This window comes from Neovison vison, chromosome 2 (genome assembly GCF_020171115.1).
Source record: "Neovison vison isolate M4711 chromosome 2, ASM_NN_V1, whole genome shotgun sequence".
Lineage (NCBI taxonomy): Eukaryota > Metazoa > Chordata > Mammalia > Carnivora > Mustelidae > Neogale > Neogale vison.
In genome coordinates this window covers 2543773-2562789 of record NC_058092.1, presented here as the reverse complement: position 1 = coordinate 2562789, position 19017 = coordinate 2543773, and the positions used below count along the sequence as shown (strand labels likewise).

At 52.7% G+C, this 19017-nt stretch overlaps 1 long non-coding RNA gene across 1 annotated transcript; it reads right to left on the bottom strand.

The window, feature by feature from the left end:
- Window positions 1-9163: 9163 nt before the first annotated feature.
- Window positions 9164-17013, bottom strand: LOC122898565. Its single transcript, XR_006383006.1, has 3 exons — window positions 16985-17013; window positions 11036-11077; window positions 9164-9764 (listed from the first exon to the last, which is right to left on the bottom strand). It is a non-coding gene; the product is annotated as an uncharacterized LOC122898565 (long non-coding RNA).
- Window positions 17014-19017: the final 2004 nt, after the last annotated feature.

Here is a 19017-nt window from a genome sequence, read left to right as displayed (position 1 = left end):
TTCACTGGAAGAGCTCCTCCACTGAACCGGGTCTGTGGGGGACAGAGGGCGGGGCGTCCAGGCAACTTCGCATCTCAGTTCAAACTTCAACTCTTCTCCTTTTGCTCCAACACAGCAAAAGCTAATTAAGTATATGTCTTAGTATTTATCAATGCTCGAATAGAAAATAAAGCTCTCTGTGGACCTGAAACAGAAACGGTGGAGGGAAGGAGCCAAAGTTGGGGGCATGCTTGACTCTGGGGCCAAGAGTCCATCAGAAGTGGGAGGGGGTTGACTCCTGAGGCCAATAGGGATCCAGACACCCCCACGTGGTGGGAGAGTTCCAGACAGGTTTACAGATGAAACCAGGAGCAAATGGAGGGAGCCTAGGGAGAACTAAGGAGCAGAGCAGCCATATGGCTGATGTGCCTGTGCCCTCCTCAGCATCACCATGGGCTGGAACTGGGATCCTCCCATCCAGCACTGGTCTGGACCAGGAATCTCAGGAGCAGAGGAAAAACAGCTGCCAAACCACCAAACCGTGTTAGGTGGAAGAGAGAGAGACTCCCATCCTCTTAGCATAAGGTTCTGCAGAACATTTGATGTCACACTAACTGTGACAGCCAAAACACTGCAAAATCAGTGAAGGCATTCACCACTGGTGAAAGGCAAACATTAGAAAAACCCCAAAACATAACTCTAGAATAACTTTAAGAGCCTCAAAGAGATAAGGGAATGAATACTATACAAGGTAACAAAATGGTAGGAATCAGATATGAATTAATAATAGACCATTTTAAAAATTCTCCATTAAAGATTCTAGGAGTGAAAAATATAGTCATTGGAATTCTTTAAATCACTTAGGAATAGGGACCTGGTCAGAGAAAGTATGTGCATGGTGGGGCTCATTCGGAAGGCAACACAGAGTAGACTAAAACAGACAGCAGACGCATTAAGATGAGGAAGAGAAACGGAGATTGCAACATGCATGAAGGAGAGAATGGTGGGTGACAAAGAGACAATATTTGAAGAACGCAAGCCTAGAAATTTTCACAATGTGATGGAAAGGTATGAGCTTTCAGCTAACAAGCCACACTGAGGGCTAAACCATAATGAAACTGTGACGGAAAATGAAGGGGAAAGAATGCACAGAAGCTACCAAAAAGAAAACACATGTGATGACAAAAGAAAGATAACTAGACAGCCAGCGAATGTTTCCTCACGTTTCCTCGGTAACAACAGATTCGAGAAGATAATGACTAAACAGCCTCCAAGGGTGATGGGGTCTTAACATTCAACGTGCCTTCCGAGGCTGTTGTTCCAAAGTGAGGACAAAGGAGGCCAAGATACTATCAAAGCATGAAATGAGACATAAGCTTTACTACCCAGATCCTCATGGAGAAAACTGCTAAAGGAGATACGTCAGCAAGAAGAGAAGTGAGCCAAACTAGAGTGGCCTGTTAAAGACCAAACTGAGCATAGAAACTGATAGAAAATATTTCAGTGAATCTGTTTAATCTCTAAGTAGAATTTTTTAATCTAAAAATGTTGACTTAAACTTCCAGACAACAATGCAGGGTGGAGGCAACTAAAAAAGGAGAAATACACCAAATAGCTCTGACTTCGTTAGAAGAGAAATAGTCAACAACGTGAAGATATTAGCTAAAATACATGTAAGGAGATATAACACCTTCCTCACCAGAGGGAGAAAAGAATAGAAGAAAAGCCTCATTGATAAACCAAACTCAGGTTAGGAGACAAAATAGAAACAAATGTATCAGGACTCACAATAAATGTGACAATCAAAATTACCACCAAAGTCAGAGACCATCTCACTGGATCATAAAAAATCCAGTTACTTTCTGTTTCAAAGAAACAGACCTGAAGCCAAATAACAGAGAAATGGTTAAAATGAACAAGTGGAAAATGTGTACTACAATAGATAAATGTCTATCTTAGATACCTAAGATAAATATACATAAGATATGTAAGACATATATATCTATAGATACATAGAATCTTATATGTATCTATAAATATAAACATAACCCATAGTTTAAAGAACCAATCACCATAGAAATCACAAAATATTTAGAACTCATCAACAGATATGCTATGAGAACTCATGAGACAGAGCCACAGCACTCCTTAAAAGTAACTTTATAGTTTTTACTAAACTTTTTAAAGCTCTAAAATAAATGAACCGAACATTCGAGCACCCACTAAAATAAAAAGAGTATCAAGAGGGGCGCCTGGGTGGCTCAGGGGGTTAAAGCCTCTGCCTTCAGCTCAGGTCATGATCCCAGGGTCCTGGGATCAAGCCCTGCATCGGGCTCTCTGCTCAGCAGGGAGCCTGTTTCCCTCTCTCTCTCTGCCTGCCTCTCTGTCCACTTGTGATCTCTGTCTGTCAAATAAATAAATAAAATCTTTAAGAAAAAAAAAAAAGAGTGTCAAGAAAGGAGATGAAAGGAAGTCGTACATAGCATTGAATAGATAGGAAATAATAAAATGCAGAAGACAGACAAAATACAGACAATCTATAAAACCAAAACCAAATTCTTTGAAAGAAACTGTTCAATACTCAAGTGAGCAGAGGGTCAAAGTGAAAGCAGAAGACACAAATAGACAGAATTAAGATCCTAAAAAGGGTTTGGGGGGCCTTGGTGGCTCAGTCAGTTGAGCATCGACTCCTGGTTTCTGCTCAGGTCACGATCTCAGGGTCATGAGATTGAATCCCGAGTCAGTTCACCAGGGAGTCTGCTAGAAGGTTCTCTCCCTTTTCCCTTCCCCCTGCCTCTCTCTCAAATAAATAAATATTTTTTTTTAAAAAAAGAACTTAAAAAGAGTTAACTGTGGATAAACAGAAGCATTAAAATCATAAGACTATTGTGAGCAAACTTTCGCCAGTACCTCTGAATATTTAGGAGAGGTGGAGATTTTACTGTATAAAAATTGTGAAGATCACTCACACGCAGGATCTGGTGGCTTTTAAGGGAGAGCTTTACAAAACCTCTCAGGATGAGAAAATGCGTTTATCACACAAATTGTTCCAGCAAACACAAGAAGCAAATAAAACACATGACTCATTTTCTGACACCAATATAATTCGATATCAAAACTGGTCAAGGGCATTATGAGAAAAGAAAATTACAGGCTGGCCTCACAAAGAACATAGATGCAAAAATCTTAGATTAAATATTTGAAAATTAAATCTCACGATGTAGTAACAGACGGTACCTTGTAGTCAAGCAGGCTGATTTATTCAGGAAAATAAGAAGCAACTCAAGTAAGAGTCTAGGACTGTTACTTGGTGGGGGCCGGTCTGACCGAGCAGGGAAACAGGTGGCCAGAGTCAGGCAGTGCCTCCCACCTCCCCCTCACCCTGCAGAATCAGCCCCCAGTGCAGGACAAAAACAAAGCAGAACAAAACACCAACAAACTAGAAACCTAGCAAATCCAGAACAGAAGAAACATCTTCCACTTGATTTAAAAGACACGGGGTGGGGGGAGGAGGAAGAGGGAGGAAGGGAAGGGGAGGGGAAGAGGAGGGAAGGAAAAAGGGAGGAGGAGGGGTAGGAAGAGGAGGAGGAAGAGGAGAGGGAGATGGGGAGGATGAGGAGGAGGGGGAAGAGGAGGAGGCATGGGGGGAGGAGGGACAGAAGAAGGAGACAGACAAGGAGAAGGAAAGGGAAGAGGAGGAGGGGGAGGGGAGGGTTGGAGGGAGGAAGAAGGGAGAGGAGAGGAGGAGGGGGAGGAGGGGGAGAAGAGGAAGAGGCATAGAGGAAGAACACAGAGAAGGAAGAGGAGAAGGAAGAGGGCCAGGGGGAGGAGCAGGAGGAGGACAAGGGGGAAAGGGAGGAGGGAAGTGGAGGGGGAAGGGGAGAGGGAAGAGAAGCAAGAGGAAGAGGGGGAGGGAGGTGGGAGATGACGAGGAGAAGGAGGGGAAGAAAATGCGGGGCTTGAGTTTCCTGGTGGAACTTCAGCCCACTCAGATGCTATCATGCGCTTTGGAGGAAGCCGCCCCATAGCTGATTCCTGATGCTTTTCTGGATGTGCTGACCAACGGAGTCCATCTGAAAAACAGAGCAGAGGTAGGAGGACTGCGAAGGAAATGGCAAAACTGCCATTGTTTGCAGATGAATAGACTGTCCACAGAGAAATCCTAAGACTCTCGTGCCAACCTATCAGATAGAACTAATAAGGGGATTTAGGGTGCTTTCGGATTCAAAATCAATATGCGAAAACCAAAAGTAGTTCTCTGTGTTAGAAAAGCCCATCAGAAAATGTAATAGAGGGACGCCTGGGTGGCGCAGTTGGTTGGACGACTGCCTCCGGCTCAGGGCGTGATCCTGGAGTCCCGGGATCGAGTCCCACATCAGGCTCCCAGCTCCATGGGGAGTCTGCTTCGCTCTCTGACCTTCTCCTCGCTCATGCTCTCTCTCACTGTCTCTCTCTCTCAAATAAAAAAAAAAAAAAAAAATGTAATAGAAAAAAAAATTACCAAAGCCACAGAAAATGCAAGTTACCTAGGCATAACTGAGAAAAGTGAGCTAGAAGAGACGTTTACGCGGCATCCCTGAGGGTCTGGCACAAGCCCTGAGCAGGTGCAGCGGGCCACTGTGGTACAGGTGGAAAGAGCATATCCTCCAGAAGTCAGCACTTCCTCCAATTCATCTGTAATTTTAAGGAGACCCAGTGAAATTCACAATCGGAAGTTTTGCCGTGCGTGATACACGGATTCTACTAACATTTGTGTGGAGAATAAAAGTCAAAAATAACCACGAGGATGAGCAGGAAAATTAACAGAACAGCGCCGGCCTGGCCTTCCCAGGCACCAAGACTTCCCCACGGTAATTAGGAGGCTCTCACGTGTGGACAGTCAATGAGATTTATCGAACAGGACACAAAGCCCGGAAGGACGCAGGCGCTACGCACTTTTGGCATAAGATACAAAGGTGCCCACCCTCGGGTCCCGTCACGGTGCGGAAGGCCCCCGTTCTGCCTGGGAACACGCCGCCTGGAATGTCCAGCTCCTGACGCCTGGCCTGCAGCTGGACCCGACACTCCGGAGAGTGGCTTAGAGTAGGGGACTCTCGCCCCTGACCCTCTTTCCCAGTTTTGTTCCATCACGACGTTCGGAACCTGGATGGACCCTGGCAGCTCCAGGTAGGACCGCGAGGGCGAGGGGCGTGTCCTACGGGGGGAGGAGCTGCGTTCTCGGAGCCAGACCCTCCGGCCAGCCCGGGAAAGCCTGGCTCCCGACCTGCACGCGTCCCTCCGTCCTGACCCTGCTCTTGGAGCGCTGCTTTTCTCATGGAAGATCTTCACCTTAATGGAGAAGGAGGCGTACAAATCCGTGGGGACACGCCATCCGTGAGGCAGGGACAACTGTCTACCTGTAGGAAGGGAGAACACAGTCAGGTGTTCAGGAATGACTGCGCGGAGCTGCAAACCGGGATGGAAGACAGACCTGAAGGCCGGCTGGAGGGCGGGGCCTGATGGGGCGGGGCCTGCGGGGCGGGGGCGGGGCCGATCGGGAGGGCAGGCCTCACCCAGCAGGAGTCCGTCGAGGACACGGTCATTCGCGGACTCCATCCACGCAGATCTTCTGCACAACAGGGGCCACAGGCAAAAGAACGGCTTTGGGGAAGTGATTCTGGTCATGGTCAGCCAAAGTGACGGCTCTCGTCGCCCAGGAGGAGCTCCTGCAAACCGTGCAAAGTCCCCAAGTAAAAAAATGATCCCAGACGCTCGGCGGACGGGCCCGGCGGAACGGGCGCCGGTGTCTGAGGGACGCACGCCCAGAACCCCAGCATCCCCGGACATCGGGGGCCGCGAGCTGAAGCCGCAGGGAGGTCCCATCGGATCGGGCGCAGGTGGCCTGAGAGCCCGCTGTGGCGGAGAACCGGAAGGCGGGACCTCCCGTCGGGGCGGTCGGGGAAGTCCTTAGGTGGACCTGAAAGCTGGGGAGGAGCCGGCCGTGTGAGGGTCAGGGAGGAGCGCGGAGCAGGGAGACAGCCAGTGCACGGCCGGCTCCGGAATGACTCGGCGGCTCCGAGTGGAGAGAGGACCGGGCGGGCTCCAGCCCGTCTCTCGGACGGTGCAGCCCCGAGCCGCACCTGGCTCCTAGAAGCATCCACAGCACCATGCATGGGTGCTCTCTGCTGTCTGCTCAGCCCCAGCCGGCTCCCCAAGGGCCTCCGAATCCTGCTGGCCCTTCCGACTTAGTCTCTGTTCTTGCCGCACATGGGGGTGGACTCCAGGCCATGGGCTATCCAGGTTGGCCACTGGAGGTTCCCCTAACCTGCCCAGTCCGCCAGCAATCCCCTTCCCACTTGCTCACCTCCTGGTGGAGCCCGTCCCATCCTCTCGGCGCTGGCTGGGACCCTGTGTGAGCAGGAAGGCTCCAGGAAGCCCGGGTCCAGCTCCAGGGGGCTTTTTCTGCCCCGTCCACATCCCGGAGCTCGGCTTGCTTCACAACACAGAGCCAGCCTCTCGGTAGTGGGAGCGTGAGGACCAGAATCAGACGGCCCAGGGTTCGAGTCCTGCCAGCGGCCTGTCTTTCAGCCTCGCGCATCTTCCCGTCCCTCACCTGCCAGTGGGGAGAAATGGCACATCCCTCACGTCGTGCAGGCTCCCACCCCACACCAGGCGCGGGGCTCACAACAGTCCCTCAGTTAACGGCCGCCGTCTGCCCCTTTGGGGACCGATGGCCTCCTCTCAGTCTGCCTGTTGCTCGAAGGGGGTACGGCCTCTGCTCTAATGTCCTCACACGCCCACCAGTCACACAACAGTCCCTGGTCATTTCAGTCACACGGGAAACATGACCGCGGTACGCGCCCATTTGTTGAATGAATGAATGAACACAAAAGGGAAGGTAGCACAGCCCGGATCACAGAAGGGCCGTGTGGGAGAACCGGCTGTCTGTCCTTCAGCTGGCAGCACCGGGCCCCTTGCTCACCCCTCCAGCGGCGCCCCTGCTCCCGGCGTGCCCACCCCGTGCCCCACAGCCACGCTGAGACGCGACACTAGCACTCACCCCTGCGAAGGGCGTCCTAACCTCTCACCGTCCTAACCTCATCCGGTCCTCACACTCCTCACGGCCGCCCTGACGTTCTTGGCCTGAAGGCTCTTGGCGTCCTGACCCATGTCTGAAATTCCAGCCTTTGCAACTGAGGCAGAAATATGAGAGGTCACCAAGTTCCAACATACCAGGGACTCCTATGCCTTTTTCCCTGGCTCCTCTACAACCACTTCAACTAGAGCGCCGGGCTTCGGGGGGGCCCTGGCGAAGGGGGTTCCTAGTGGCCGAAATGCCAGGACGTCTTTTTGTTTCGACCCTGGTTGGAATTTTAAAATGGCCCAGGTCCCCTTCCTGACTCGGAAGTTTCTGTAGCTGTGCCCGGACAGAAGGACCCTCCAGATACGGGCTCAGTCCACAGTGGACCACATGCCTGGACCGGAAGGGAAGCAGAGGGGCGGGAAGCACAGAACCAGGCTATGATCCCCTTAAGAGCAGCCTCTGGTGTTTCTCTTTTGAGTTTGGTTTAGGATTTGCCTTTCCCCCCGGTGACACCCCTGGGTTCCCTCCGGCGGCCCGGCTCCTCGTGTGTCCGGCCGGGCAGAAGGAAGAGCTCATGTGGCAGCTCCTGAGAAGCTGGACTTGTCAGCCTGGACCACAGTCCTGATGGATGAGACACAGCCAGCCGTAAATGCCAGCGCAGGCATGAGCGATGGGCTTGGGACAAGGTCACCCCGGTGGCACAAATGGGACGGTCGCCACGCTCAGGGATGATGGACGCTGCCTGCAGCACTCGGGAAATGAGATTCTGGGGGGCGGACTGCGCGCCAGAGGCAGCCATAGCATCTGGGCTTCGAGGGTCATTTGGGGCCGACACTGTGTCCCGGCTGCCGCTGCCTGCTTTCCCACCAAAAGATCAGAGGTCACTCCTCCAGCATCAATGCAAGAATCATTCCAGAAAAGCATTTTGGAATGAGTTAAATGCAAAACATTGCTCACATTTGAAATGAACCTTGGCGACCCCAGTCCCTGTTCACTCCCTGCTCTCCGGGCACCACACCTATACCTTGCTGTGCTACCGCCCAGCCCTCCTCTAGGGGCACAGCCAGCCTCACAGACTCCTCCAGGCCAGCCTCGCATCTGAAGCCTCCTCCACGGCTCGCCCTGGGAATGCCCAGCCCCACAGACCCTTCCTGCCCCTCCCTCCGGCACCCACTCACAACTCAGTTGTGGACCCCAGTGGCAAACCAGGCATGGTCTGCAAGGTACGGGAGAGACCCGGCCTCAGGTTACCACCTGAGTCCCTCTATTCCCAGGGGATAAGAACAGCACTTGGCGCAGGTGTAAGGGTGGGTTGAGAAGATGCTGGACATAAGGGTCAGTAGAAAGAAATTAAATTGGTACAGGCTGTTCTCACTGGGCAGAATTCACTACATCCTCCTATCCCTTTCCTCCTCTCTGGCTAAGAGAAGAGCCCCTGTGCTCCTGCGCTGAGGGACAAGGATGAGCAGAGACCCCGGAGGATGGAGAGTAGCCAGCAGGCCGGCATCTTACAGAGCGGAGAATTTTAGACATTCCTAAGTTCCTCTTCTGTGTGGGGTGCAGGCTCTGGAGTTCCTCAGGCTCGCATCCCTGGCTGCACATTGGAGGCACCTGCTTCCAAGAGCACGGATGCTGCGATCCCAGCCCACCCCACCTGCCGCAGCCAGTGCAATCAGAACCTCCGTGTCTGGGGTCTAGGCGTCGGTTCTTGTTAGCACCCCATGACTGACTCTGGGGGCTGGACACGCGCAGTAATCATGGAGACTCACGAACCAGGGATGAGTGCCTCTCTAGCTTGCAAAAGCTGCAGAAAATCATCCCAACTCACCTGAGATCCAGAGTCGTTGACATTGCCCCTGGCTAGAGCACCAAACCGGCACCGAGTCACCCGCCCTCATGCGGAAGGAAGCTTTCTGGCTCACTCTAAAAGCATTCAGGGACCGGGTGCCTGGGGTGAGCCTGGACCAGCCCACCCTCTCTACCTTCCCCAAAGATCCTGCCCCTTCCTCATTTGAATAGTCATCTTTGTTAAAGAGGGTTATTTGTTTAAAAGCAAAGAATCTCATCTGATCATCACATGCGGCAATATCTTAGACCTTTATGGCTCTTTGGGGATACAATTTGTGTGTCATTTCGCTTTTTATTGCTTTTTATTGGCTATGGGACTCTCGAAAAGAAAATGAGGACTATTTATCATGCACAGGGGAACTCTGCCACAGAACATAGTGGATAGTCACCTGGAGGGAAAGGCAGCGGGGGACAGTAAGGAGTGGAAATAAGTCACCGGGAGAAAGAGGGAAGGGCAAGCATGTGGGGGCCTCTGGGTATTCCCCAGCCTAAAAGGGCAAAACCCAGCACACGGGACTGATCAACTATCACATGTCCCTCCAGTTAACAAGCGCTCGTGCGGGATTCTTAGATGTTCACGAAGGCCTTCCCAATTAGTCCTCCCCAACTGCATTCAAAGGGGAGCTGCAGACCGACAGCACACCCCCATCCTCCACCTGCTGGGGGTACCGGCCAGACAGCAAATCTGCAGACGCTGAGCCCGTGGGGATGTCAAGAACACAGAGAAGGGGGAGCAGAGACATCTGGTCGACACAGGCTTTCGTCGTGGGAGGTGGTGTTTGTAGAGTCTTGTTCTCAAGTTGGACCATCCACAAGGAGCCCAGAGTCTGGAGGGCAGGTGTAAGCAGGTTTCCAGGCCACAGCACAACACACACTGTGGGAAGAAGATGTAGAAGGGAATTTAAATTTTTTTCTAATTGTGGCAAAATGCGCATAACCTACAATATGGCGTCTTAACCATTTTTAAGTGTACAGTTCACGTAAGTGGGTTCATGACTGCCAATCTCCAGCACATCTCCATCCTTCCAGACTGAAGCTCTGTCCCCATTAAACACCAGCTCCCCACCTGCGCCAGCCCCAGGTGCCCACCCTCTTCTTTCATCTCTGATTTTGACTACTCTAGAGAGAAGAAGGAAAATGTTTTTAATAAACTTGTTATTTTAGAACAGTCTTAGATTTACAGAAAAATTGCAAAAATGGTTCAGAGACCTCTCATATACCCTACACTCAGTTTCTCCAACCACGGGTATCTTACCGTAGTGTGCAATTGTAACAATTAATGAACCCACATTGATGCATTATTATTAACTAAAGCATACACTTTGTTTGCATTTCCTTGCCAAACGTCCTTTCTCTGTCCCAGGACCCCATCCAGAAGGCTATATGACTTGTAGGCATCTTGTCTTCTTGGGTTCTTCTTGGCTGGGACAGTTGCTCAGACATTCCTTGTTTTGTCTTGACAGGTTTAGGAGTTCTAGTCATGGGTTTTGTGTAGTGTTCCTCTACGGGATGTGTCTGATGTTTTTCTTGTGATTCATTAGGGGTTATGGGTTTTGGAAGGAAGACCCCAGAGGTGAAGTGCCCTTCTCATCACATCAAGGGTCCCTATGACCAATATGACTTATCCCTGTTGATGTTGACCACGACACCTGGCTTAGGAGTATCCACCAGCCTTCTCCACTGTAAAGTTCCTCTTCTGTCCCTGTCTCCACACTACGCTCTTTGGAAGGAAGCCACTATGCGCAGTCACACTTCAAGGGTAGGGAGTTATATTCCTCCTTTCTGAGGAAGGACCTTTCAAATCTTATTTTTTCTTTATTAGAGTCTAGAATTGCAGGAGATTTTCTTATCCCACTCACAACATGCAAACACCAAACTCTGGACAAAATTTCAAAGTGAATGAAAGGTCTAAGATCCAGAATCTTAGGAAGTATACAGCACCCACAGGAACCAGAACCACTGGGAAGGGCCCTGGTGCCGGGACCACAGCTGACCCCCAGTGCTGGGTGCAACTTCCCCATGAGGGGGTTATTCCTGAGGCTGTACTCTGGCCATGCACGGTTGCTTCAAGGACAGGGTGCCCACCGTGGGCTGGGAAAGAGGACTCCACCCCTACCAGACCATAGACATCTTGTTTATACTTACCTCTCGCATTAAAGTCTTAGCTCACTGGCCAAGCTACACGGTCTGCAAGAGAATTAAAGGGAGAGACCTCATCCTGTCAATGTCAACAGTACCCTGTCCCTCACCTTGCCTCTCTTAGATGCCCCAGTAGTGTCAGGAACAGGTGACAAAGTCCACACACAATTGGCCAGTTGCCAGTCACCTGAACTAGGACAAAAATTAAGTGACTAAATTTTGAATTTAAGTCGCACCAATTTCCACCATCTTCTAGTCGACCTTCTGCTCAAGCAGGGCTCCGTGCTCCCAAAGAGGAAGCCGGGGGGTTCCCGTATTTCCCCTGCAGCAAGAGGCATGAGGCCCAAGAAAGCACAACGAGGTAAGCACAGGAGGGAAGCTCCCTGCCGGTCTGTTGTGACGTCTCTGAGGGGCTGCTCCTGTGCGGACTGGAAGGTGAGGGAAGGAAGAAGGAAGAAGGGATAAACATGGCAGCCCGGGTCCGATGAGTGTCTTCTCCATGCACATCTGGGCTGAGCATTTGCAAGGGTCAGTTACTCTACCCTTCCCACAACTGCGAGGGAGGGGCTCCTCCTGGGCCCAGGTCCCTCCAAGCCCCCCTGACGAATGCCTCCCAAACCTCCTCTCCCAGTTCTGCACCATGTCCGCCAGCATGCCACCCTTCTTCACCCGGAGAAAACGGAATCAAGGTGTCACTTGCACAGAGGAGCCTGAACAAACCCAGAGCACAGCAAAAGGGGCTGCCTGGTGCTGGCCACTGGCACAGGTGTGCCCCGACAGCCGTTGGGTGACATCTGCCCTTTCCCTCTACAGACTCATCCATGATGAAGATGGTCATATTCTGACCGTAGCATAAGGCTCTGCCCCACCCCCCCAATCCAGTGGTGTCAATTTTGAGTCCAGCTGAGCCATGGAGGAACCCAAGGTCCAGAAATTAGAGCTCATGGTGGTGGCGGTGTGAGGGTTGGTGGGGCTCAGGCGGCAGGAATGGCCCCAAGGAAGGTCAGAGCCAGGCCTTTTGCTTCAGGCTCAAGAGCCGAGACACTGAGCTCCCTGACCCAGAGGAAGAGCGGTGCTGGGGAAAACAGGGCCCTGAAGTGTCTGCTGGGGTCTAGGGTTGAACGCTCTGTCTACCAGGTACGGATGCACTGTCTGGCATGGACCAGGGATGGCTGCCCCACCGGGAGTGCCTGTTCCGTCCACTGTGCCTTTGATCTCATGGCGGCTGGGTAGCAAGCTGCGAGAGCAGGACAAGGTCAGGAAGTATTTCCCTTAAATGTTTTTTCCTTCAAAGATATTTGCACTTCCTAAGCAAACTCCTGTGAGAAGCCCCTCCCTTCCTCCCTGAAGCCCCCCCACCAAAAGGTATCTCCTGGGAGAACAAAAACATGAGCTTCGTTCTCAAAAGATCTTGCCCTATTTGATTAAGCGTCACTGTTATCAGGGGAAACTTGAGGCTCCTGGAACACCTGACTCTTGTCATGTATGTGACAAATGTACAGAGCTGGTTCTACAAGCCCATTACCAGGCTGTAAGAGCCCAGACGTGATGGCCCTGCCCCGAGGGCTAGCCGGGACAGAGGGCGCAAACACGGTTGCCCCACCCTTGACTCTCTCCGGACAACTTCGCTGGACCATCCCGCTTCCAGATCCCAAGGGCGAAAGAGCAAAGGTCAGTGTGTAAATAGATGGAAGTCAGAGAATTCCACTGGAATTTCTGACGTCCAGAGTTCCCTGAATTGAGGCCCAGAGTCCCCCAGTGGACTGTTCTCCAGGGCAGTAGTCATCAGGCACTTGTGGCTAATCAAATTATACAAATTCATTAGAACTAAATAGGGTTAGAAAGTGAAACTCTCAGCTGCCGTGGCCACACTCCCGGTGCCCGTAACCCCATGTGGCCGGTGGCCGCCGTGCTGGACAGCGTAGGAGACTCCAGCACCCGGTGCTGTCCTGGGACGGTCCACGCTGTGCTCAGAAGGTGCCGAGGACGGAGCAGTCGAGTCATCCGTCCGCCCGGGGACAGCGCTCCAGGGCCAGGCTGTGGCTTCCACCAGCTCCGCAAAGGATGCACGAGCGAAAGAAGACCAAGGAAGCCCTAGATCAGGCCGTCCCGTGTGACTGGAGGCGGGCAGGAAGGGGCTTCTTCCCTCACCCGGAGACACGAGCTGCTCGTCCCCAGGTGCTAATCCAAACTCTGGCATTGGGTGCTGTGTTCCCTCGCACAGAAGAGCACGTCAGGCTTTGGAAGAGTCTTGTCTCCCGGTGAAGATATCAGACGCCTGACAAAGACCCAGGGCACCCAGAGGCTGCTCCAGGGGTCCAGCATGAATGAAGCTCTTGCCTACCACATCTGGACCAGAGGGGACAGAGGATCTTTGGGTCCCACAGCCTCTCGTGGAGAAAGACAGCCCAGGAATCGGAGCGCCAGCCCTCCTGCAGGGTAAGCGCTGGCCTAGTCTCCCCTCCACTGGGAGAGAGCTCTGGAAGCCAAGAAGGATTGCTCGAGGAGGGCCCTTTGCGTGCGGTTCTGCCCAGAGCTCAGACGGCGGCCAGGCTGAGCCGGAGGTCAGGTAAGAGCGGTTGACATTTGGTGTCCTTAGCCGGAGGAGGTGAGGACGGGAAAAGGCGCAGTTGGCTAACAATTCGGTGCTGGAGCCCTCACGGTGACGGTCGTGGGAGCGGTCTTCCTTCCTCCATCCCGGCGGCTGGCGGGGTGGGGGGCGGTCCCCGGCGTTCACGCACACTAAGGGCGTGGGGGTGACCGCCAGCTACGGATATGGAAACACCCCGGGTCCTCGTTCCAGTCCGGGCAGCACAGTGCCTGCATCATTGATCCATTTCGTCATCTTTTCAATGGTTGCCAGTAACAACCTGCTTCTGTAAAAATAAGACTAAAAAAAGGCACATAAGACTTTCCAAAACGCTTGCCCGGAACAGTCTGAGCTGCTCGGTCCCCCCGAGAATGTGTCCAGCACCCACCTCCGCCGAGGCGGACGTTGGAGGGCGTCCCTGCTGTGAGGCCTTCACTCCAGCCCGGGGCTCACGCAGGCGCACGGCCGGAGGACCGCCTGCCCGCCGGCCCTCCCCGCGCCAGCCCCTCCCTTCCCCCTTACCGTGCCTCCTTCTCCCAGAACCCAGGGTCACCTGCACCTGCCGAGGAACTCAGACCTCAGGCCTGGCCCGCGCTCACAGCTCCCGCTGCCTGAGAGCCTCCTCCCGTTCTAGCCGACATGTTCACGTTACCGAGCGGCGTGTCTAAACTGCGACCGTGCACTCATCTGCTGTTCCCTGGGGCCTCTCCGCTGGCTATTTTGGGGTCCTGGGGTCTCCGAAGGTATTAATTTGATGCTGCTTACTCCTCAGTGTGTAAGCAGAAAGCCTGGTGTTGGGCAACATTTTACATACTTAATAAATGTTGTGATTGATTTCATGTGTTTCAATCAATGTCACGAGACTGGGATTTGCAGCATCAGGAAACATTTGGCACATGGAGTTCCGTGCGAAGTTTATGTTTGAGTGAAAGGGGGAGGGGAGAGGGAAGCACGGACCCTGACGTCAAGGCTGTCCACGACCCTCTCTCGGGGAAGTTTCAGTGACTTCTGTAAAAATAAGACTAAAGCCATTCACACCTGCGTCTGGTTTTAGAAGGAAGAAAAGAGAACATTTAGAAATTCTGACCCACACCAAAAATATCTGTATCGGATCCGTATTCGTGACTCAGTCGGTGTGGAAGGATGGCGCCCTTGTTATCACAACTCAGTCTCACGCGCGCAGGAATGGAAATAGGAAGTTCGGCAACAAGTCAAGGGTCATCAGTCTCTGCTCGGAAATCGGACCGAGGACGGGGCTGTCCGAGCGGCCGAGCTGGCCACGATGCTCCTCTCGCTTCCTCAGCCTGGGCCGGGCCCTCCGCAGCGGGGAGCGGAGGTTTTGCTGGAAGGGGACCAACGGCGAGACGAAACGAAACGAAGGGGTGCTCGGGGCACCGCTCCAGACCCGAAGTAAGGCATGGCCTCGGCTCCCAGCGACGGCTCCCGTAACTGCGTAGAGTCCCCTGGGGCAGGCGCCGGACAGACCAGACCCCGCGCAGACACGGGAGTGATGGGCGGGCTGCCCCTCGGCGGCTTCTTGCCTTGGGCTTCTGACCTCGTGGGCCTCAGCCGGCCTCTGCTTGCGTCTTTAAGTGCCCGTCCCACCCACATGGCAGCACGGACGATTCCTCGCACTCACTGGCCAAGAACGCTCAAGACTCGGAAGATTGTGGAGCTGGTCCTGGCGCCGGGGCAGTGACAGAGGAGTAACAAAACTGAGACTAACATCCCCACCTCCCGACGTCTGACTCCCTCCTGGCCCCGGCCTGCTCCTGGCACCTCAGCCCTGCACGCACCAGCTCCGGCTCCTTGTTGAGCAACGAAATGAAGGCTTCAGACCTCCTACTGGTCTCGCATCGTCTCTCTAGCGGGCAGAGCTGTGGCTGCACCGGCTTGGGGACCGCACTCTCCCCGGTGTGCTCACCCCGAACGGTGGCCTTCCGGGAGGCGGGGAGCAGTAAGCTTATACATCCGAGCTCCAACTGGGCTTGGTTTTGGGTTGTTTTTAAAAGAAAGAAATCCAGGAGTGGTTTTCATGCCCCGCCTTCCTAGGTGCAGTTTCTATCTGAACTGCGGTGCGCTGAAGGAAACTGAGGAGCCGGGTAGTTGGAGAGAGAAGGAAAGAGAGGACGATGTGCTGAGATGCGGGGGGACGGGCAGAAAACAGAGGGGTCCTCGTCCGGGGATTAATCTGTGTTTTTATATCTCCTTAAAACTCCCCCTGCAACATGCCCTCTGCCTCCTCGCCGCTTTCCCCACCGGGGCCCCCAGTGCCCACCTGCTCGCACACAGGTGACCCCTCTCTTGCGTCAGCATCTACCACCCCCTGAGCCCCCCGTCCCATCCCCTGGCTCCGGGCTAGGGCGTCCTGACCATTACCAGGCAGCTCTCCGCTTGCCCACGCAGCTGCCTTGCCACACGCCGAGCCGCTCCCGCCTTGGGAATCAGGAGGTCACGGATACGAGGGGGCAACTCTGGGCTCCAGTCCTGCCTGGACAGCTTGGGCAGGTCACGTGTCCTCACTGGGACCTTGTTCCTGCATCACACCCTCCTGGGGGGCCCTGAAGACTGAAGTTAGGATACTGCACCTAAACCGTCTCTCGTCTCCAGGGTCTCCGGCTCACATAGACACTCAGTAAAGCACCTGTATGGTTATCATTGTAAATTACTCTGCCAAGTCCCCAGGGCTTGTTCTAGAAAGTTCCGTCTGCCCTCCCCTTCACAGCTCACGTCCGACCCGTGCTCAAGAATGGCGGTCGGCCTCTGAAGGGGCCTGTGGGTATGAGCCCCTTATCTGTTCTCCGATTGCTCCTTTTCCCCTAACTGCAGGCTGCGCAGGTGCAGGGACCCCCCCCTCCGTGGGCCCCGGCCGCAGCACCCCCTACCATCGTCCTTCTAAGGGAAAGCTCTGGGACTCTCATGGTCACACATTTCGGTGGGCTTTGTAGGCTCACGTGTCAGCTCTTTGGAATAAACTAGCAAACGTAAAGCCCCTGCCAGCTGCCCTGAGGGGGCGCCCCATGAGCCTGGCCCCACCTGTCCCCTACAGGTGGAGGGGCAGCTGCACACAGCTGCCGTCTCCCGCCTCCCGGGATGCCCTTCCTGTGTTGCCACCTGCTAAAACCTGCTCCACGCCAAGCCCCTACCATCACCATAAAACCATCTCAAATATGCCTGGTTGGAGATTTCTAGATCCCATGCTTCCCGCCCCAAGTACAAACCGTCGCTCCGGAGATCTGTCCGTGCCTTCCGGAGGCCGCGCTCGCCTCGCCGGCTCTGGGCTCAGGGACTGCATAGCCGAGTGCAGCGAAAACGGAGTGATCACCGCCCGGCCCTTCCTCTTTAGCTTTGAGACTGGTACCCACCTTCCCTCCGTGTGTTCTCCAGGTGCAGTTTCTGGGAGGATGGGAGGGCGCCGCTCACACACGCAGACACACACACCCCGCCCACAGGGTGAGCTCCGGCCGGCCCCTGGGAGCTGCCGATTCTGACTGGTTGTGTGCTAAAACGTAAACAGACTTCAAGTTGGAGCGATGACCCAAGCTGTGTCAAACCCATCTTTTCCCAAAACAAACGGGCTGCAGCCGAAGCCATAGGACGTGTTGTTCATAAAATACTGATTCTTGGCAGGGAAGCAGACTCGAGGGACAATTCTATTTTTAAAAATTAACCTTACTGAGATATGACTTATATTAAACAAAGTCCATCATTTCAAGGAGCTTTGACAAATGCTTAGACCATCACAATCAAGACAGCGCCACTTTCCATCACTCCAAGAAGTCCTGGCAGCATTTTTTAATTGAAAATTTTGAAAGAGTAGTTGACATTCACAACCTAATTCAGCAGCACAAAGGTCTCCCCTAGAGCCCTACCCCCAACACTTCTGCAGCCTCTGCCACCGCTGGTCCACTTTTTCCAATCGGCTAACTTCCACTGACACGTGGTTGTCACCCAAAGCCCACAGTTTACCTTAGGATTCATTCTTGGTGTGGATTATCCTGTTGTACCGACAAAGGTGTGATGACATGTCTCCGTCATGGCACTAAGATCCAGAAGAGGTTCACTGCCTTGAAAATCCTGCTCTGTGCTGACTCATCCCACTCTCCTCCCAAAACCCTGGCAACCACCGCTCTTACTGTCTCCATAGTTTTGCCTTTTCTGGAATGTCATATACTTGGAACCATACTGTACATAGCCTTTTCAGACTGGCCTCTTTCACTGGGTGATATGCATTTCAGGTTCCTTCACGTCTTTTCATGACCTGATGGGTGGTTTCCTTTCAGTGCCAAATAACACCCCCTTGTCTGGACGGAGCACAGTGTATCCACTCACCTACCGAAGGACATTTCAGTTGCTTCTGAGTTTCAGCAATTATGAATAAAGCTGCTAAACCACAGAGCGCTGGGGGTCTTCGTGGACAAAGTGTAAGTACCAAGAAACATGATTGCAGGATCCTATGGTAAGAACATGTTTAGTTCAGTAAGAAACCACCGACCTGTCTCCCCAAGTGGCCGCACCATGTTTCATTCCCACCAGCAATGAACGGGAGTCCCTGTGGCTCCACATTCTCCCGGCATCTGGTGGTGCTGATGTTCTGGATGTTGCCCCTTTCGATAGTTGTGTAGTGGTTATCTTGTGGTTGTTTTAACTTCCCTGAAGATGGGTAAATGGAGACTCTTTTCACGTACTTCTCTGCCATCTAGATCTCTCTTTGACCTCTTGAAGTCTTTGGCCCATTTAATTAGGTTGTTTGCTTTCTTATTGTTGAGTGCAAAGAGTTTTCTGTAACTTTGGACAACAATCCTTGAGGAAATGTGCTTTTGCAAGTATTTTCTCCCAGTCATTCTATTGACATTGTCTTTCATAGGGCAGAGGTTTTTTATTTTTATTAAGTCCGGCTTATCAATCATTTCTTTCATGGATCCCCCCTTTAGTACAGTAGTGCTACCCCCAAGGCCAGATGGGTTTCCTCCTGTGTTTTCTTCCAGGAGTTTTATGGTTTTGCATTTTACATTTAGGTCTGGGTCCATTTTTTATTTGATTTTTGTGAAGGATGCAGATCTAGATTCTTTTTTCTTTTTTTTGCCTGTGGATGGCCAGTTGTTCCAATGCCATTTGTTGAAAAGACGGTCTTGGCTCCATGGTATTGCCTTTCCTCCTTTGTCGAAGATGAGTTGACTGTATTTATGTGGGTCTGTCTCTGGGCTTTCTGTTCTGTTCCGTTGATTTGTCTCTTTCGATGATACCACATTGTCTTGATTACTGTAGCTTTATAGTAAGTCTTGAGGTTGGGTAGTGTCATTCCTCTGACTCTGTTCTTGTCATTCGGTATTGACTCAGCTATTCTGGGTCGGGAAATGATTGGCGTATGTGAATCAACGCCAATGTGCTGGGCGAC